This window comes from Mirounga leonina, unplaced genomic scaffold, assembly GCF_011800145.1.
Source record: "Mirounga leonina isolate KUSES-001 unplaced genomic scaffold, KU_Mleo_1.0 Mir_175, whole genome shotgun sequence".
NCBI classification, from domain to species: domain Eukaryota; kingdom Metazoa; phylum Chordata; class Mammalia; order Carnivora; family Phocidae; genus Mirounga; species Mirounga leonina.
The window spans coordinates 34,648,048-34,670,423 of record NW_023270453.1 but is presented as its reverse complement, the minus strand read 5'-3'; the positions used below and the strand labels follow the sequence as shown (position 1 = coordinate 34,670,423).

The window sequence follows — 22,376 nt, the reverse complement described above, 5'->3', positions numbered from 1 at the left end:
TTTTAAGGCTGAGTAACATTCCACTAATATCTATACCACATCTTCTTGATCCATTCATCCATCAACGGACATGTAGGTTGTTTCCGTATCTTGGCCGTTGTATGGCTTCAGTGAACGTGGGAGGGCAAATGTCATGATTCCACTTACATGAAGAATCTAAAATCGTCAAATTCATGGAATCAGAGGGTGGAAGGGTGACTGTCGGGGGCTGGGGGAGAGGGAATGGGGCTTTGCTACTCAACAGGTGCAAAGTTTCAGGCACGCAGGATGAATCAACTCTAGAGTTCAGGCATATGACGCTGTAGCTATAGTTGACAACACTGTATGGTACACACAAAATTTTGTTAAGAGGGTAGATCTCATGTTAAGTGTTCTTACCACATTAAAAAAAAAAAAAAAGGAAGTTAGCAAAATTGGAACATTTTAAACCCCTACCCTAGGTGAACAGTCAACTCACTTTCTTGATGACTCCTCTGTGGTATCTTTATAATGATGCCGAAGTCATTCTGAGCTCAAGATGAGGGGTTCCTCTCCCCTGATTCCAGTTCTGAATCTAGTTCCTAGCAGTTCTCCAATGGTACAGCTCAAAGCTTACTCCCAGGAGAACATCTAATTCTAATTTTCACACTCAGGCATGGAATATTCCTCACACCCAGGAAGATATGGAGGGGAACCCTCCTCCCCCTCTCTGGACATTGCAGCCTTGGCCCATAAAGGAACTTGGAGAGGTCTTGAAAATATTTTAGGCTTCTCTCTTCAAACCCTCACTAGCTCCTTCCCAAGGGTGAAGAAGTGAGAGCCATATGGGTGAGAACCTTCGCTGCGCCATTCGAGTGAGCTGGCTCGTTGTTTTAGCCATTCTTCATGGAGCCCACTCTAGCCAGCCTCTTCATCCTCACATGCAGGGAGGGAGTCAATCAATCTTGTTCTTCCAGTTTCCCTGGGACAAGCAAGCATACTGGACGGGGCCCACTTTTGTCTTTGGGAGGCAAGGCTGTCCTCCTGGTCTGTGAGGTCTTCAGCTCCGAGTCAGTCTGTGTGTCTGTCTCTCTGGCCGTTCACATTCATCTAGATTCAGCCAGAAGATAAGAAGTTTCCTCTCGCACTCAAACATTAGCCTCATTCTCAAAGCCAGGTCCTAGTGGAGCACTAAACTGGGGTGTTGGGTGCATGCCCAGATTAATTAAGCTGTAGTTCACAGCCCGTTTGGCTATGGCTTAGGGTTTATGCTTCACTGCTCAGAATCCTGAAGGGGTAGAGAGGGGAGACTGCCATCCTGAACCCCTAAGAACAACTTCAAGGAAAAGACCATGTTTGGGAAACCACAGAAAACTCTGTCAACTACGTTGACAAAACCCAGAGCCTGATCCCTAGATATGATAAAGCACCAACCCTTTATCTGGTATTCCAAGATCAGAAACCCTACTGGAACATGGTCAGGGGTCCAATCTTATCTATTTAGCACATTAATGACCTAGCCAGGAAGAAGACAGAGTACTCCAAGTGGCCATGTCGTTAACACTCGGGGCTCACTTGCCAACAAAATGTTGCTCCCCTCCCTCTGTGCACATTCAAAATATAAGACTCTCCCTACAGAGGCTCCATCCAGAAGATTCCAGGTATGACTATATATCTGTGAGGTCTCACTTTCAGCAACACCCTCCTTAATTGGAAAGGTTAACGAAGTGGAACCGGGTCAATGATGCTGTCTGCCTAATCCATCGTGTCTGTCTAAACTGGGGCTCTTTGGTTTACAGTAGAGTAAATTCCTGTCTGTCAGGGGAAAGGCTCCTGGAGACCAAAGGGGAATTTGCAACATGCTCCGATGCTACAGTGGAGTGCTTTTGGAATCTTAATGCAGGTACCGGGAGCTACGAACTGCCTTAAGCAAGGAAAGCTCTTTCATATCATCTATTGCGATGACTCAATTGGGGAAGTCAAATAGGGAACTAGGTAGACTGATTTAATGGCCTGCATTCTTCACCACTCCCTATAGTCACACCCTTTGGTCACATGACTTTGCATTTCTTTGCAGAGTGTTCTTCCCCATCCCTTAACCTTGGGCTTGCCCATTTGATTTGCTTTGTCCAAGGGGAGCTTAGCAAATAGGACATAAGCAGAAGCTTAAAATATTGCTTGCGGGATTGAGTGGGAGCTCTTGCCCTTTTGCCATCACCGCAAGAAGAACACGCTCCAGGTACCCTGCTGGTCCAAGGAGGAGGAGACACACGTGGAACAGAACTATACCCAACCTGCAGCTTGAAGCCCAGCCCAGCCCAGCCTTGATCAGCCAGCCTTCAGACACATACAAGATATACGCTTGTTGTTTCAAGCCATTGAGTTTCAGGGTGATTTATTATACAGCCATCACTGTGGTCATAACTAACTGATACACTTTCTAAAGCTGGACCTTTGATAGAACCCCAACATGATGTACAAACCCTCCAGCCTTGGAAACATAAGGATACATACTCTCCCTTGGTCTTCCAATAAACCCCCAGAACCTGAAATAATTACAACGCGTAACTATGTTCTAGGACCTACTATGTGCCATACTCCATGTGAGCTGTACATTATGCCGACCGAGCAAGGAAAAAACTCAACCACTAAGATCTTACACTATATATGAGTTAGCTTTCACCCCTCTTCACCCAATGTACCGGTCCTTCTGAATTTATTTAAATGCCATCACAGCAACGTTAACAGAAATGATTGCTCAGAGTCCTCTTGCCCGGAGATAAAGACAGTTTTCATTCCTCTGTTTCATTCTCGACTTTATCCCATGGGCATATTACTTGACAAAGGTTTGGAACAGTCATGAATACTAGTAATACTGAGTAACTTACCATGTTACTAATTAAGTGATGGCTAATAACTTAAGTTCTTACCATGTTCCAGGCACAGGCTTCACCTCTACACATGTAGAATTCCTCTGACCCCTTGTAACAACCCTGTGAGGTAGATACTACCATTATTCTCTTTACAGAAATGGGGAAACTGAGGACCAGAGAGATTGAGTAACCTGCCCAAGGTTGCACAGACAGTGCTGAAACCTGGATCGGACCCCAGTGCCCTGCACTTGAGATGCCTGTGCTCCGCTACTTTACGGTAGCCCTACTGGAGAACACAAGTCCACCCCAGACAAAGTAATCCTGCAGCCCGGACAGTGTCTACTACAAGGAAGAACACTCATGGCAAATCAGCAGCAGCACCTTAACCACGAGAATCCTTTTTTAAAAAGGTAGTGGACATGGTTGGTAGAAATTACCACACAGGCCCCGACTAAAAACAAAACACAGCCACCTCACCACAGCAGGGAACCAAATCCATCCACACCTATTAATGAGTTCCGACTCAGTCGCTAGCACTATGCCTGGTGGGCACCAGGAGGGGGCCAGAAAGGACTTTAAAGTGACTCTGTGCATGCTCCTATTCCCAAAGCTAACTGTTTAAATAAAAGGCGGGAGTCTGATTATAGATTCCGGAGAAATGAAACTTGTTGGCACCTCATGAGTCTTGCTCGTAAGACCAGGAAGCCAGGCTCAAATACTTTTGAGCCCATCGAGGCCAAAAGCCTGATTTTGACAAGCAATGAAGCTTTCATAAAGAAAAGAGAGAGAGGACGAGGAATTTCATTATCGTTCTATGCATGAATCAAACATTTCTGGTTCCCCTGGTCGGTGCTGAGCCCTGAGCCTGGCCTCAGCCATTGAAAGGGTTTTCTCTTCCTGAGCTTTGAAGATCTCATATGATAGTTTTTGCTCTTGGGTGGTAAGCAATGGCTTTGATGGGGATAGGATAGTCCTGTGACTCAAGTCTTCAGAGCCAGACTTCCCCATTCGGCCCATCAAGTCAGCAGACAGACAACAGGCCCGACGGTCAACCCCTGCATGGATGCACTTCGGAAGGCTGGCGTGGCCCCCTGTCCTGGAAAAACCTCTGATGGGGTCTACAGAAGTAGAAGCTTCCACCATCAGGAGATTGTGCCTTACTCCTGGTCACCATCAAACACCAGGTGCCTCGGGAAATGCAAGGAGCTCTTCATGGGATCCGAGATGGAAAGAAACAAGATCTCACCAACAGCATTCCTGCCTGCTAGAGGCCACCAAGGAAGACCACCAAGTAGTAGTTGAGTTTGGATGCCAAGCCAGACACCCAAAGAGATGCTGTCACTCAAGGTAAGGGACCAGTAGGAGGCCAAGAAAGTTCACGCAGAGGAAAACAGTGCAGGTTTGGGGTCAGACCCTGGGCTGAAATCATGCGTAACCCCTGTATTAGTTGGCTTGGGCTGCCATAACTGAACACCCCAGACTGGGTTGCTGACGGGACAGAAATGTGTTTTTCTCTAGTTCTGGAGGCTGCAAGTCCAAGAACAAGGTGTGAGTGGAGCTGCTGTCTGCTGAGGACTTTCCCTGTGGCTTGCAAATGAGCACATTCTTTCTCACTGTGTCTTCACATGGTCTTTCCTCCGTGCCTGAGCATCTCTGGCGTCTCCTTGGTGTCCAAATCTTTCTTACAAGGACACCAGTCAGACTGGATCAGGACCCACCCTATAGGCCGCATATGAACTTCATCCCTTCTGTAAAGGCCCTGTCCCCAAACACAGTCCTCTTCAGAGGTGCTGGGGTTTGGCAAGTCGGTAGAATAACAACCCCTTAGTAGACCTGTGACCTTGGGCAAACTTCTTAGCTTCCATGAGCTCTACCTTTCTCATTTACACAATGTAAACAGGTGGGACCATATTCTCCAACAGCACTACTACAGGAGAGTATAGAACTGACTAGGATTTTTTTTTTCCAAGTTAAAAGGGGCACTAGGAAATAATGACACTAGCTTAAGAGGTAGAAATCTAGACTGTGTCACGCAGACCCAGATACAGAGTCACCTCCTCATCCTAAAAATGGGATACCACTGGGGCACCTGGGTGTCTCAGTCGGTTGGGCATCTGCCTTCGGCTCAGGTCATGATCTCAGGGTCCTGGGATCGAGCCCCACATCGGGCTCCCTGCTCAGCGGGGAGCCTGCTTCTCCCTCTCCGTCTGCCGCTCCCCCGGCTTGTGCTCTCTCTCTCTCACCTTCTCTGTCAAATGAATAAATAAAATCTTTAAAAAAAATAAAAAGAAAATGGGATACCACTGACATCATGGATTGCCCTCGATGGTAAATAAAGCCAGGTATTTTAAACGTCTGATGTATGATTAAAAGCTCAAAAATCATCTTCCCTTTGTTTTCTTCTTCCAGGCTTTTGAAGGCTAACAGCCCTCCACACCCAACCGATTAAACCATAGTTCTTCTAAATGGCCAGTTATTATCTATGCCAGCTGAAACAATCCTATGTGACAGCAGTGAAATGGGTAGATGTAGCTATTTCATTGTTTGGGCTTACTTGGGGCCAAGCACATGAAATCCTTGCAACTCTGCCAAGGAAGGTATCATGCTCCCCATTTTACAGATCAGATGAACTGAAGCTCAGGGGGGAGAATCTGCTCAAAAACACAGGTCTGATAAGGGACAGAGCCAGGACTGGTGCTTAGGTTCGGTAGCTGCCAGAAACTGGCACCCGAACCAATATCCTGGTGTTTCCAAAATGAACTTAGTGAATCGGGATCTCTCTGGGCAAGGAGCCAAAGAATCCGCATTTTATTAAACAGCCTTGGGGGAGTCTTCTGTATACCTTACACTGGGGCACGGGTAATGTAAGACGGAAAGCATCCAAGGTGATAGACAGCCTGTGAGAAACCAGGACTAGGACCTCTCACCTCTAGTCCCCAGCCAGCCACCGAGGGTCTGAGGTATGCATGGAGCTCTGGTGCTCACACTCTGTGTTCCCCAAGAAATGTTCATCATGGGGTGTCATCGTCTGTCTGGGCTGCTAGAACAGAATACCACAGGCTGGGTGGCTTAAACACAACAGAAATTTACTTCTCATAGTTCTGAAGGCCAGAGGGTCCAAGATCAAGGTGACGGCACATTCTGGTTCATAGACCATTTTCTCCTTGCTGTGCCTTCCCCTAGAAGAACAGGTGAGGGAGCTCTCCAGTGTCCTTTCCAAAATGGCGCTTGTCACATTCTTGAGAACTCTGCCCTCAAGAGCTCATCACCCATCTCCTAATACCATCACCTTGGGGGTTAGGATTTCAACATGTGAGCTTGAGGGGGACACACCATTCAGTCCACAGTGGGGTACAGGGTATTTTCTGCTCCTTCCCTTCTTTCCATGTATATGGTGATGGTCTCCCTCCTGCCCCAGAAACCCTGTCAACCTCCCTCTTCTTTCCAGCATCCCCTCCCCAGGGATGTGTGGCTCCTTTTGACTCCCCCTCAGGGTCTAGATGCAGCCATCAAGGTGCTCGCAACAATGGGGCTTTTTCTCGAGATGTCCCTCTGGGATTTCACAACGAGCTTGTCTCCTGTGTCAGCGGCTCCTGGGGCGAAGGCCGAGCACGTGCATCGTGGGCAGTACTGGTCGACAAGGGAGAGATGCCCCCAGCACAGAAGTCCCCTTGTTCTCTGAGAAAGGCTGCATGTGGAATGCGAACACCAGCCAGAATCACACAGCGTGCACCTTGTTGGAAAATGCCAACTCATCTTTAAGTAAGACTGGGAAGAAAACAGAAACCTCACTGACAGGTCAAGGGTGCTCACACTGCTTTAGCGGTATGGTGACAGATCGAGTCAGGCCCTTAAAACTGGGCTGGGGGATGGGGGGAGGTTTTCTCGCTCTGTCATCGGTCTCTGTTTTTCAAAGTTTTCAACATTTACGGGTCTCTTTGCTACTCTGCATTCCCTCCACATTTTTTAGGCTACACTCCAGAACTAAGCAATGGAACCTCAAGATAAACTTCAGGCGCTTAGAGTTGGTTCACCACCCACGGCCTTGGAAGACAGAAGAAGCCACAGGGGCATGGAAACCTGGGAATGATTTTAATGCTTCTCCAGGTTGGCGTGTGCATCTTTGAGAACAAACAGTTATCAAAAATCTAAACCATTATGTATGAAACACTCACACAGAATCACAATTCTTGGAACTACAAGGTTTTGAATACATCTACCTGAAAGATGAGAGACTTGAGGTCTAAAGTGTTCAGATGGGGTGGTCAATCGGTGGCATCTGGATGATTCATGCTGGGGGGTATTTTGGGGCCTGTAACACATTGATGAAAGATTTGAAATTGTTGCCAAGGTCCTAAAACCAGGATACTTCACATGCAACCCCAGATTTCTCACTTCTTTTTTTAAAAATGAGAGATTCAGCAACACGGGACATACATTCCTCCAAGACAGCAAGGTTCCTGGCACTGTAAGCAACTGCGTCTGTCACCTCCACTGATTAACGCAATTCGCCCAGGGTCGCATGGCTGATCAGTATCAACAGTAATCAGAGGAGTAGCTAACATCGGCTCATAGTGAATGTAAGACATTATCGTTAGTGGATTGTAAGACCGATCTCATTTAAACCCCATAACAACAATGAATAGCTCCATTTTACAGATGATACGACAGGCTCAGAGGAGAAAGTAATTTGCTCACCTTACTTGTTAGTAAGTAGCAGAGCCAGGATTTAGACCAGGGCAGCCCAGCTCCCAAGGGCTACACTTTTGGACCACAGAGTTATACCGCTTTTCAGTAGTACAACCACATCGTGAATTGCAATCACTAAACCAAGAGTTCATGGTTCTGGGACTAGCTCACGGTTCTAGGAGTAGCTCATGGTTCTAGGAGTAGCTCACCCTAAGAAGCCTTATGGAGCAGAGAACTGGATCACATGCTCCTCATACCAGATCTTCCCATCTCCTTGCTGGGGGTCTTCAGGCTAATTCTTTAACTTGTCACAATAATCATAAGGATAACCAACTCGGATGGACAATGTGAAGCCTGACTCAGACGGTAGAGCAGAGCCCGCTCAGTCTTGGTGTACAGCGGGTGAACCACAAGTCACTTTCCTCTTGGAAGGCAAGGACTATCACACTGTAGTGTTCTGCTTTTCAGAGCTCAAAGGCATTTCAGACCAGAAACAAGACATGCCACGTGCCAAGAGAAATCTGAGAAACGCAGCCTCCACCCAACATAGCCGGGCAAGAGGAGCTGGTAGATCCCTCCAGGGCTCCACATCCTTCTGAAGCTGTCCACCTGGGCTCCGCCTGGACACAAGCCGCATCCCCAGCTCAGCCCAATAATTAGCTTTTCCCCAGGCACAGGCCATGGCACCTACCAATTTTGCACCCACTTGCTGTGGTCACCAAGATGGCAGACGGCCCACCGGAACCAATGCTGTCAAGTGTCCTGCAGACACTGTCCAGGGTTCCAAAGACACTAGGTTTTTGTTCTATAGTTTCTGGGGCTACTGGGTGGGTTTTCTGTCCCACGGGGAAACTGTTTAGATGTGAGACCCAGAAGCCAAGACTGTGAGTGCCAGGAAGAGACTTAGAAGTGCAGGATAGGTGAGCAGCACCTTCCTACATGGTGCCCAAGGTGGAGATCACCAAGAAGGTACTTGGCCTCAAAGTCTCAATACGGCCCTATGAGCAGACATTACCAATAGATTCCCATTCCTAGGAGATGAGATTTTTTTCTGTCCCTGACCTCAATCAAGCCCTTCATTTTCTGGTGAGGAGGAGGAGATCGAGGATGTGAAATGAATGTCCTAAGGGCCTAAGGTTCTTGGTACCACATCCTGGGTTCATCCCTTTTTGCCAAAATAAATTTCTATGCATGTCCGTCCTGCCTTTTCTTCATTTACTCTTCTTCCCCTCCCTCCACACAAGAGCTTCTAACCAGGACACTTTTGTTCAAAGGATAGCATATCCCAGCTCTGGAAAAACTGATTCAGCAGTGCTTCGGGACTGGAGCATTTCCAAGAGGCCACACACAGACCTGCTGATTCAAGCCATGGGGGGAAACCAATCCCAGGATGCTGGGCACATGGTGGTGGAGGGGAGAGCTTGGTCGTGGTTGCAAAAGGGGAGGGCCTCAGCTCCAGGCTGTGCCGTTGGAACTGGGGAGACTTCTTCCTAGACTGGCAGAGATGGTTGGCAGGCGAACCTGCCGGGGACAGACGGGCAGAGGGTTCCTACGGTGAGAGTCAGGTCAAAGTCAGGAGGTTTCAGGCGAGAGAGACTCAGTGCCTCCTTCCCGCCCCCTGGCCTTCTCCTAGGCTTCTCAGTGATCACGATGGTGGGGAGGACAATGACGGCATCAATGACGATAGCCATTAAGATGCCTATGATGAAAATCCTTATGGAGCACATTTAGCAATTCATTTAAAAAAATCCTCATCCCATCCTCATGGGATGGCTACTACAGGATGGCCATGGAGTCTGGAAACACAGATGATTTTTTTTTTTTTAAGATTTTATTTATTTATTTCACAAAGAGAGAGAGATAGTGAGAACAGGAACACCAGCAGGGGGAGTGGGAGAGGGAGAAGCAGGCTTCCCGCCAAGCAGGGAGCCTGATGCAGGGCTCGATCCCGGGACCCTGGGATCATGACCTGAGCCGAAGGCAGACGCTTAACGACCTGAGCCACCCAGGCGCCCCAAGATGATTTTATATTATGCTCTTACGTTTGGGAGATGCCCTTGATGATAATGTGTATTTGCCTCTAGTTTCCAGACTATGGACCCTCCAGTAGTACTGTTGCTAATTTACAGGGGAGAAAACAGAGGCTCAGGAAGGTAACAAGACTTGCCCAGAAGCCACAGAGACAGGCCCGCTGAACCTTTCTATCTTCATAGAAAAAAAAAAAAAAGTAATGAAAATGCTCAGATGTGGTATGGATTGACTTACATGGTACACAGTACTTGAATATTTTTTTTCACTAGTTGCCAATCTTCAAAAATTAGGTGATTTCACAATATCTAGATTTCTGGCTTTTCTTAAAATGTCAGAAGACCCAGCCAGGTGGGCATGCTGGTTGTCATGGCTGCAGCCGAAGCCAAGCAGCTGCTCCTTCCTTAAGGTGGGTACACACCCTCCCCTTGGCCATGACCCTCACCCTACCCACCTGGGCTGGCCTGAGTTTGTGACCCCCCCACCCCATCTCTTAACCACTGCAGTTTACTGATCCCCCCAAAGGAAGGTACCATTTTAGCCCCTGGATGGCTTAGTCAACATGACCCCATCCTCACCTCCAGTCCCAAGAAAGAAAAGTTCTGGATGCTGGAACTTGAGAGACGAAAGAGAAAAGCTCTAATAATTTGCAAGTAAGTTCAACACTGTGGTTTATTCTTTTAGGGGCCTCTACCTGGAGCTCAACAGTCTAGACTTTTCCTGGGGTGGTGGGACCAGACAGGGGAGGTGGCGGTGGGCTTTGGTGCAGAGCACAGAACAGGAAGAGGTTATTAGCACCACTGTTTTCTGGCTTCCTGCATGGCCAACTCATACAGCTGCCTGTGAACTGGCTGTTTGTTCCTAGCTGTCCCGGAAGGAAGCGCTCTCATCACCCACGACAACAGAGTTGGCCTAAGGAACCGAGAACGTGCACGGGGACTCTGAGCCCGGCTCTCCTTCTGCACAGGGCAACCCCAGAGCTGCGGAGACAGGAAAATGGGAAGAAAGCACAGCCCGGGATAGAGCATCCTGCGGACCGCTGACAAAGCCCCAGCTGGGGGACAGGGAGGAGGAGGAGGAGGCCAGAGGAAGGGGGTCCGGCAGGGCACATGGATTTCATACAATGAGCTCCTTTCATCAGTGAATACAGGACTCGCCTCAACTCAGTCTCAATGGCTTTGTTTCTGAAACAACCCATTCTACACCCAGAAGGCCAAGTTTGCCAGACCCTGTGCCAAGGTCAGGCAAGAGCCTGAGACCCCCAAGCAAGCTGCTAATCAGCACCCAGGAGACGAGCATGGTGCTCAGCGCTGCTTGGCTGACCCAAAGTCTACAAAGATCCCCTTTTATTTTTATGCTTTTCTGCACTGGGGTTGGGGGGGGGGGTTTGCTCACATGCGTGACATGTTTGGCGTAACTGTAGGATCTATTCATGGTAGTAAATGCTCCCTTCCCACGAACTTCATTGAGACATCTGCACAGAGGGGGCGGGGCAGGACGAGAAAGGACTGGAGAAGCAAGAGGCAAGTTAAAGCCTGCGGTCTCGAGGTGACCAAATTCAAGATGCAGTAGGACTCCCTGCGGATGACCCCACAGTGCCCTGTTTTGCAAGCATGTTGAGAGCCTCCCCTTCAAGGATTTATCGTGCAGGTAGCGAAAAGCCTACTGGGGGCATGTGGGAAGTATTCCATTCAGACATGTTTGTTTAGCCCACACAAGGTTTTCAATAGGAAAATGTTCAATACGATGCCAACACCTAATATTCGGGAGGTTTCATGTAAAACTGCAAAGTCCTGGCATTTCTTGGAAAATCGGGAGACCTGACAACATGAACCCATCACCTTCATAAGGCACCAGTGGTCTGGATCTGGGGAGCAGGTGTCTCCTGTGGAAGGGGCATGTGTCCTGCAGCCTGCCCAGCCCCCAGGCAGGCTTCCCTTCCTAAGACGGCCTCATGGCCGCCATGGGCCCTGGACTCTGCAGTCTTGGATTTATGAAGCCCCAACGCTCTCAGCGAAGGCCCTGGGATTAGAGAGAAATACACGATCTGGATCGTAGGGTGGTTGTAAAGCACACTTGGCTACGAAATCCAAGGACAATTTGACTTAAAAAGCACAGATGAGCGCACATCCAAGAACACTGGGTTGGGAGCGGAGTCCATGCCCACGAGTAGGGGTGGGGGTCCTCCACCCTTATCACTCCCCACTATATACTATTTTGACAACTGGTCCTGCTTTCTCAAGGCCAGGGACGATCTTCTTTTGTTTTTATGTTTAACCAAGTCCTGCGGCTACACACAGACAGCACTCGGTACGTTCTTAACCCAAATCAACTGAACCCCAAGTCATGCTGGGCTGGGATTTAGAAGATGAACGCTCAGAACCCAGCCAACTCAGGAGCTGTAGGTTTTCCTGCCTGTAAGTCAAGCTCCAACTGCAAAGATGGGCCTTGGGAATGAAAGGCCGAGCAGAAGGAGGGGAGCTCCACGGACGCATCAGCTCACAGGAGATGGGGCAGCAGAGAGGTTCCTCTGTAGACGATATACTGCGTATCTGCTGAGCCATGGGCTCCTGGGACGATATTCCACGTACTGACATCATAAAATGAAATCAAGTTCCCTATTTCTCCAAAGCTACAAAAACTCAAGAGAAATAAGCCAGGCCCCCTCCGTGGTGGCAGGTATAAGATTATTTATGGTAGATTTCTAGGTCCAAGAAGGTAGATAGAGGTTTCTTCCACTTGCTTCTGCTGAATGGAGCCTGGACCATCATTCTCTGGCTCACATAGGATTGTGTGTGTGTGTCCATAAACACACACATGCAAACATCTGTGAGCATTCCCGTGAGTACAGGTGTGGTCTCTTCCGCCTGAGGTCCTCCAAAGAGCTGCAGTGAGATCTGTGGGTCATCCTTGCCTGGCATCCCTCATTTTGGGGAATTCCCTCTGAGTCACCCCACCCCTGGTACTAATTTCAAATGGCCACCATGGTGGGAAGGGGAAGCCCACTCCAGGAGAGATCCCACTGAGCAGACGTTTATTTCTGAGCCGGGACATTAACAAGAAAGAAGAAAAGGGAAAGCAGGGAGTCTTTTATTTCTGCACTTTGCATTTAGTTATAATTATTCATGCAGGAACATCTTTAAACACCAAAAGGGGGGAAATATTACAGTTGCTCTGATTTCACACGCTAACTGTATTTACATGCTAACAGCATTTCTCAGGGACAATTATCTTATTACTAGTGCACTAATCTTTTCAATCTTTTCAACACAGTTTACAGCTGCAGACTTCAAAAATTAAGGCTAATTAAGACCCTGTTTTCCAGCAGGTATGGTAAACTACTTACACATTTTAACCCAGTGAAAGAAAATTGGTATGGGGAAAGGGTTTGAAGGGGGGGCGGGCACAATGTCAAAGGTAGAGAGAAGAGGCTGTGTGGCTTCCATTAATTGGAGGGCTAAAACCCTCCCGACTGGATTGTAGAATCCAGCAGACAAGTTGCATTCCCGGAAGGACCTGCAGATATCAGGACCAAGGACAGCTGGTTTGGCCCGTTCCAGGGGACAGGGACTAATTTCCCTGGAACGGGCCAGGGACTAATTTCCAGTTCTGGCGTGCTTCCATGTGACTTCTGCTCTGGAGCAGGTGGAAAACATGGACTCTTGCGTCAGTTTACCCGCACTCAAACGCGGGCTTGGTGGATTACTCTGCTCGACCTTGAGCAAGTTACTTAACATCTTGGTGCCTCAGTTTCCCCATGAGAAATAGGAGGAATAATAACACCTACCCCTCAAGCCTGCTATCAGGACTGACTGAGTTCATATTTGTAAAGCACTTAGAATAACGTCTGGTTCACAATCATCATCCGATAAGTATTTCTTTTAAAAAGTGTGGGCTCTAAGGACTAATCACTGGAGGCCGTAATATACCTACTAAACATCTGTTTTCCAACGTGCTCTTGACCTCATACAATCTCATTGTATCAGGAGCCATTTGAGAACTGCTCATATATCATCAGAGCTGTATTTACTGTGTCTGTTAGCAACGTATTCTCCAATTACTTGTCCTGCTATCTCATTAGCTGCCATATAAAACCAACACCTTGGACCATTCAGGATTATTTTTTGTTTTGTTTTAAATCACAGAGAAGCAGACCTGTCCCGGAAGGGCTGTTGTGGCTCCCCGGATTTGCAGCTGAAGCCCTGAGACCCAGGCACAGCCGGGGCATCCCTGGTTGCAGCATCTGAGGAGACACTCATCAGTTCCTCGCCGTGCTCAGGCCGCTAAAGGTCCTCGAGCACCTGCTGCGGGTTTCGACCCGGACGTGGCCATCTACAGCCCCATCTGTTTGAACTCTCACCCTAACCCCGTGAGTGGGCACCGAGGAATAGGGGATGTGGAGGAGGTAATGCTGCCCCCATTTCACAGATGAGGAGACTGAGGCTTTAAACAACTTCTTGCTGACCACTCAACTTGCTAACAAAACAAAGTTGCAATGTGGCACCAATAAGTAATATTCTCTGCTTCCAGGTTTCCTTAAGCTAGCCGGGTCTGTCTGTCAAGGGGATTACTGCACTAATGGAATGAATGCTAACAACCCCCACCTGCACCAACCATGCTACCCGTCAGGCACTACTGTAAGCCGGGGACCTGGATTACCTCAATCCGTGCGACTACCTCATAAGGCACGGACTGTGATTAGCCTCTATTTTATGGATGAGGAAACTGCACTCTGAGAGGTTATCCAAGATGCCCAAAGTCACACAGCGGCAAAATGTTGGAGCCAGAATTTGACCAAATTCAGGAGATCTGGCTCCAGATCCCCTGCTCTTGAATACTCTGAAATGGAGCCTCTCATAAAGCCTGTAAAAGTCCACAACTGTTGCCTTTTCATTAAACACATAAGGTATGCCAACCTGGACGGAACAGGGAGGGATCGATTCAATCATCATATATCGAACAACTGATGACAAAATCAGTGATTTAGTTACGTTTGTGATACATGCTGCCCAAGAGGAGGACGTAGGGAGGACACAAAACAGAGGAACTTCACCCATGATGGGGGAATCAGGAAGGTTCTTTCAGGAAGGGAGAATTAAAGTGGGCTTCAAAGAAAGAGCAAGGATCAACTCACCCAAGATGGGAAAGTGGACAAGCATTTTAGGAGAAGGAACAGCATTAACGAAGGCTCTGAGGCAGGAAGGGACACATCACTTTTAAGGAACAAAGAGAAGAAGCCTGAGCCTAGAATGCTGAGGCATGAGGGGCACAGGAGACAAGGGAGGATCTGGTGCAAGGGCTGAGCCACAGAGTCCCTGGGGGTCCTAAGAAGTTTGCATTTTATCCAAAGAGCAGCAGAGAATCACGGATGAGGTTCATGTGCAGAGTGACATGCATCTTTCCCAGAAGCCAGCTTTCGGTCCTACAACCTAGATCATATTTACATGACTTTACACCAACAGGTCCAAAGGAACCTCTGAAAACCAACTCAGTGGACTAACATGCTGAAAATTTTCATGATGAGTTTCAAGTAGTTTCTACTTTCCATTTTTAGGGATGATAACATATCCCACACCATCTAAAACATAGGTTGCTACTACCTACCAAGCTTTACAAATGATTCAATCCTCATTATCATTATAGACAATGAAAAAAAATCAAGTGATATGTCGCACATATTAAAGTCTGATAAAGGGGCGCCTGAGTGGCTCAGTTGGTTAAGCGACTGCCTTCGGCTCAGGTCATGATCCTGGAGTCCCTGGATCGAGTCCCGCATCGGGCTCCCTGCTCGGCAGGGAGCCTGCTTCTCCCTCTGACCCTCCCCCTTCTCATGCTCTCTCTCTCTCTCAAATAAAATCTTAAAAAAAAAGTCTGATAAAATATCTTCTGTCTAAAAAAAGACCAAAAAAAAAAAAAAATCAATCTGTTAGACAAACATCAATTTACAGCTCTGAGTTCTATGGCTTATGTAAATGCCACGGGCAAAAACATAGCAAAAACATCACCCTACAACACACACACACACACACACTTGAACTATATATACCACTTCCTGCCAGCTCCCATTTACTGACCCCTACTATGTGCTCTGTGCTCTGGTTTATTTCAACCTCATAACTAATGTGACTGCCATTCAGTTTCCCTGAAACTGAGGACATGGGTGTTCATTACTAAAATGAGAATATCCCAAACTAGGACAAGTAGGTCACTCTACCCACAACAACCACAGGTATTATTTTAAGGAAAACACAAGCTCAGAAAGGTAAAAAACACTTGTAAGGAGTGGGGACCAAGGTTCAATCCTTTTTTAAAAGATTTTATTTATTTGAGAGAGAGAGAGAGAGCACGTGAGCTGCGGGGAAGGGCAGAGGGAGACAGAGAGAAGCAGGCTGCCCACGAACCAGGGAGCCCAATGAGGGATGGGTTCCATCCCAGGACCCTGAGATCATGACCTGAGCCGAAGGCAGACGCTTAATTGACTGAACCACAGAGGCGCGCCCCCCCCAACCAAGGTTTAATCCTGTGTGCAGCTAGCCTGATCTACCCCCTGGAGATGAAAACCACTTGGTTGGCTCATTGTCCCCCTCCTCCAAGCCTCTCAAGACTTCTCCCTGCCACACATCCCCACGGGGAAGGACTTTGTGGGAACGAAGCTGGGATCCCAAGCAATGAGTCTATCCTTTCCACAATTCAACGCTCTGTTCCAAAGATAACCAGAATGCTCAGGGAGCCCCCAAGACCCAGACAGGACTTATTTTCTATTTCTGGCTTAACCATGGGATGCCTACGAGATTTGAGCATTTGAGCCCAGCAGCTCAGCCTGGGACCATCTCCCCTTGAAGCGGAAGCTGGGCAAGCAGCTCGGAATCAGCCTGCTGGGGGTCACACAAGCCAAAGAAATTCTTGACCTCGGCTGAGACCTAGAATCACAGAGCTACAAAGAACCTGGAGACTATCACATCCAGCTGTGCTCATTATAGAGACAGAAAAACCGAGGCTCAGAAGAACTGAGATACCCAGAGTATTTGCATTGTCCTTTTTCTCCTGGGCTTCTTTCTCCATAGTTGAATTAGAGTTGGTCCGACATGTATACGCAAATGTTAGGGGTTTTTAATCCTGTGGGCATGGCATACAGCTGATACTCAATAGATGCTCAGTGAGTGAACGCCATCAACAAGCATTTACTAGGCACAGGGTTGGAGGGACTGTGTGTGTGTGTGTGTAAAAGATTTTAATATAATCACCTTTATAATTTTATCTACTGGAGTTTCTCCAACAGGCCAGGCCCTTACAAGGAAACGTGCCTGAGGTTTTCTTCTGCCGGGTCACCAGAAAGCAGCCGTTTTCCAAAAGGTGGCCCTTTTAATACCCACCTGCAGAACCAAACCTGAAATCCTAGTCGGTATTCCAGCAAGATGCCTCCTTCTAACAGAGGTCGTTTCTAGGAAGGCTCCCTTTCGTTCAAGTAAAGCAATCATGGCTACCATTTATCAAGCATCTATTATGCGCTAAGTACTTCTTTGGTCCTCTCTCTTTGCAATTCTCCTTTCCAGCTTCACGAGGACACTGCGAGGCAGAGATCCCCCCGTTCACAGCGGAGACAAGAGAGGCCAAGCGACAGGTCAGTAACTGCTCCAGGGTCACAGAGCTCGTGGGAGGCAGAGCTGAGCTCCGAACTGACCTTCCAAGTCTGAGTTCTTTCATCCCATGTCCTACGAATCTCAGATTCAAGCCCACCTCCACCCTCTACTTTCTGGTCAGTATTTTTCCCATGCACCAAACACTCCAAGGAGCTTGATTTTTACAAGGGCTACACAACAAGCAGTCTAAAATCTCTGTCCTCTCTCAGCTTTATCACAACCAGTTTGCAAGCAGAGGCGCGCTGCAAAGTTACCGAGTCTCAACCGCTTCATCTGTTCAATGGGTACAACTCCAAACCCCCTCTCAGGACTGTTGCCAGAAACAAAGTCGAGGGCAGCCAAAGGTGGATCTTCCGATCCCAGAATGGTCAGAGGCGAGTGGGTTTTTGTGCCAGATGTCCGTCTAAGCCAACTGTCGAATGCTCCCCTGGGCGAACGGCCCAACCCACCATGGTCCGCTCCACCGCGTTACCTCCTAAAATAACTGCTGCTAACTTCAGTTGGCTCCCCATAAAGCCTAAATATAGAAGGAAATACTCAAGAGGCCCCGTCTGGCAGCAGCTTCTCCCAAACTCAGCCCAAACGGCTCACTTCTAACACGATCTCCAACACCTGACAGGCAGCTTTAAAAATCAGACAGGCAGCTGAGAGACAGGAAACCCCTGCGGGGTTAGCACAGTCCGTCAGGACAGCGATGCCCCGGGCCTTCTGAGCAAACTCACTGCAAGAAAATGAGAGCTTCTCCCAGGGAGGGTGCAGTGGGCGGGGGCCATCAATAGCGTGCTGATGACGTCATCCAATTGTACATTTTACGTATCCGCAATTTATCACAAGTCAACTATTCCCCAGTAAAGTTGGACCAAACAAGTTGAGAAAAACTATTTAATGCCATTCAGCTGTAAGAGAGAATAAAAGGCAATACTGAAATAAAATAAAATTTTATTTTAAGGGGTTGGATTAGAAAATTTCTAACCTTTCAGCTCTGACCGTCTATGAAATTATGGTTCTAAGTCCAGGCAACCACTACAGAAGGAAGACCAACGACTTCTAGGAATTAACCTATTTCTCAACTAATAATGAGGACAGCTACCATTGACTGAGCTCTTGCCAGGCACTATGCTTGGTTCTCTGTAAACCTTCTGTCATAAATCCCCACCGCCAGCCCATAAGGCAGTCACTGGTATTTTTCCCATTGAACAGATGAGGAAATGGAGGCACAGTGGGGCCGTCTGTCCAGAATCTGGACCAGGTCTTTCCAGAATCATGTTCTTGGGGTGCCTGGGTGGCTCAGTTGGCCAGTGGGAGACGCGCTTAGCAGGCCCATGCCCCATGCCCGACCAATCCAATGGCCTCTGAAGGCACTGGGAACCGGCCAGGGTGCTGAGAGCCGTGTGGACACCCACCCACAGGTCCTGGGAAGACCAGTCCCCACTCTGAGCACTGATTGAGAGTAAGATCTATGCAAAGTACTTTAGTGCATTACCTCCTGGAGACCCCAAGGGAGTTACTCTCGTGCCTATGTCCCAGGTCAGGAAACTGAGGCTCAGAGAGGTAAAGCGACCTCCTCAAGGTCACAGCCATGGGCACAGCCAGGATCTGAACCCGGCAGGGGGGTCTGATTCCAGAGGACAAGTTCCAAACCACTACACAGTCCTGGGTCCCAAGACAAGAGCATGCCTCGCTCCCTGCTGAGATGCATCTGCTTCCTTCCAACCATGTGGGGGCAGAGACTTTTGTTCTGGTAGAAGGAGAAGGGCGGGGGGGTTTGGAGAAAGACCCAGGCAGATCCCAGGGGGAGGGACAATCCTTCTACACCACAGTCCCTCCAGGCAAACACAGAGATGCTGCTTCTTGCTTTTGCTCAGGCCATTCCCTTGGGCAGGAATGCCTTCTCTTCCTGGCCCACCTGGAGAATTCTTATTTACCCTTCCCAACTCAACTCAGATTTTCTTTCTTCGAGACCTTTCCTGATCTCTCAAAGACAAGTTGACTAGCTCCCTGCGTTCCTAGCTCCCTGCTACCACCACCATCACCAACTCCAAGTACCTCGTGACTACCTCCTTCTTGGCACTGATCTTCCTCAAGATTGGTGATGGGCGGGACCCGAGTCTCAGCCACCCCTGTTCTCCCAGAGCCAATGAGGGTGCCTCCCATAGGGTCCCCAAACGGCCAATGTGGACTTTGAATGGCAAGGATAAGATGAACAGCTTAAACAAAAGGAACATTTAAATTTTAAGAGGTGAATTAAGAACTGCCTTAGGTCAAAAACAGAGTCATGAGTATCTTTCAACTCTCAGGCCCTGGAGACAGGCCAGGAAGACTTCACTCAGCTAGGTTCTAGCTGTGTGACCCTAAGCAAAGGGGTTAACCTCTCAGAGCTCAGCGGTTCCCATCTCTAAGGTGGGATAGCATTAGGATCTACCTGAAGGGGTTAATCATGAGGGTCAAGTGAGCTAAGAATGTATGGAAAGCACTTGCCATGGGGCCCTGGCTCAGACAGCCCTGAGTAAATGCCTGCAATCACTCACAAGCCACGAAACAAATGACCTAGGCATCGGAGCTCAAGGACTTCAAGGACTGGCCAGCTCTTAGAACAAAAGCAGATCAGAGTGAAGGAGGTGGCATTGTACGACCAACCTCCGGTAGACAGGTGATTGGTCCATGTCCTCCCCTTTACTTCCCACCAAGTTCTGGAAGACTCCACGCCCATTTGGTCTCTCAGCTGGCCAGCCTGGTTGTCAGGGGTCCTCAGACAGAAGGCCAACGACCAGTCACCCAGGAGCGGAATATGGCTCTTAGATATGTTTTGGCTTTAGCCTGCAATGCATTTTCAACGTTTTCAACTAGTTGCCAAATATCTAAAGTTCAGGAAGACTGTGTGTTGTTCAAATTCCGGATGTCCGGCCTTCCTTGAAAAAGCAGATCTGGCCACATGGGGTCCCCACTTCCATCGGCCGGAGCTGAGAAGCAACTGTCCACTTCTGAGGGTATATAAGTGCTCTCTGGGGACGCCTGGATGGCTCAGTCGTTAAGCGTCTGCCTTTGGCTCAGGTCATGATCCCAGGGTCCTGGGATCGAGCCCCACATTGGGCTCTGTGCTCAGCAGGGAGCCTGCTTCTCCCTCTCCCACTCCCCCTGCTTGTGTTCCCTCTTCCGCTGTGTCTCTCTCTGTCAAATAAATAAATAAAATCTTAAAAAAAAAAAAAAATAAGTGCTCTCTGTCCCCATGTGGCCACCACCCCTGTGTTCGTTACCTGCCCCGCTCAGAAGGCATCTAACTTTCCACGTCTTTGCCTAGGAGAAGGGATTTCCAGAAATAGGTACCCACCAGCTGTTTCACTTAGCAGAAGCAGTCAGCTAGGGTCAGGGAGCAGCTCTGAGTTTGAGTTAAAATCTGTACTCCCAACCCACCTGATTCCCCTCTGACATCACCAATAGGTAAGGACACAGATGGATCTGTTTAATAATAAGCTACCTATGTCTTTGCCGCCTCTCTCACGTAGAAAACAAAAAATAAATCACTAGTGGCGCAGCATATCCATCCACACCTGACAGAGGGGGGCCAGGTGGTGCCATCCTGTACCTTGCACCAGGCCTGGAGCAGTCCCTGGTTTCAGGTTCAAGCAGGGGGCTTGAGGGATGCAGGCACTGCGGATAGGCCTGGTCCTGAAAGTTCTCTGCATCCGCTCCCGGAGCAAAGAGGGGAGGGAAAGAAAGACAGCCAGATGCAGAGATGAAGCTGCTCATGTCACTTTTGTGTTTCCTCCGACGTGTCACCTCTTGCGCGAGGTGACAGCGATTACCCTGGTAAAGGTAGGCTCTTTAACACACACACTCACACCCATATGCCCACACCGCACTGCTTTCCCCCAGCACTTTCCACAACCCCTGTGGTGCCTTATTTATTTGTTCTCACACACTCCCTTCCACTGGATTGCACGCTGAACGGAAGGGCAGGGCCCTTCCCTGATCTGGTCTGTTTCCAAACAGCTGTCTGTTAATGGCACCTCAGGCAGTGCTGGGCACCAACCAGGCCCCTACTGGAAATCTGCTAAATGCATCCCTGACATAACACTTGGTACCCTGTACCATTTCCAGACCACCCATGAGTACCCAACAGTTTCACGATTCTTGCCCTGTGTCTCCGGCGCCCATACAACTTAGTATTGTCTCCAGCCAACTCTCACTGTTTACTGAAATATGTCTATTAAAAATACCAGATTTTAGGGGCGCCTGGGTGGCTCAGTGGGTTAAGCGTCTGACTTCAGCTTGGGTCATGATCCCAGGGTCCTGGGATCGAGTCCTGCATCAGGCTCCCTGCTCAGCGGGGAGCCTGCTTCTCCTTCTCCCTCCGCCCCTCCGCCCTGCTTGTGCTCTCTCTCTCTCTCTCTCAAATAAATAAAATCTTTAAAAAATATATCAGACTTTATGGCAGCATATTTAGGCAGTCAAGAGGCATTTGTAATCGATAAGCTTTGAAGATGACCATCACTTATTAGCTGTGTGACCTTGGAAGAGTGAGTTCGCCTCTTGGTGCCTCGGTTTCCCCGCCTGTAAAACAATCATGAGTGCAACCTCCATGTGTTAGGGGCAAGTGAGCTGAAACATGGAAAGTGAATTCATAGCAAGTGCTTCTTAGAATTGTGGTTGGACCAAGCAAGCTCAAGGTGATTACTATTCTCATATTAGTGTATTTATGGGAAAACACTGTATCACTCGCCATATTAAAATACATATATGACCATTTTTTAAAAGGTCATTGATGTAACAGCTAAAAAACACTTTTGGAGACACAGGCTTCGCCTCTGCTTTGCTACTACCTAAATGTGTAAAGCTCCCCTCTCCCCAGATCCCCATTCTCCCGTCCTTTATAAATGAGGACGTCGGACCAGTCACTCTTAAGAGTCCATCCTTCCTCCAGCTCCAGACCCCCAATCCTCCAACAAGCCTACCTTACAAGAAATCAAACTGGAAAACTGGAGTCTACACAAAGGGAGCAAAAGGGAAGAGCTGGGGGGACAGGGGGAGGTTATTCACATTCCAAAGGGATTTGCTCTGACAAAAGGATTAACAGCAGAGTTGCTTTAAATAGCAGCTTAAGCCTTGTTTATGGATTACTAAATGCTTGATGGTGGAGGGGCCAGGAACTTGTGGCCAAAGCGTGATTAGGCCCAGCCAGAAATTAAAA

At 48.4% G+C, this 22,376-nt stretch overlaps 1 protein-coding gene across 1 annotated transcript in view; it reads right to left on the bottom strand.

Moving 5' to 3' along the window:
• XYLT1 (xylosyltransferase 1) overlaps nt 1-22,376 on the bottom strand; it is a gene marked incomplete at its 5' end in the record, with an annotated part of 297,678 nt that overhangs the window by 210,202 nt on the left and 65,100 nt on the right. The gene's annotated exons all lie outside the window — the stretch shown is intronic.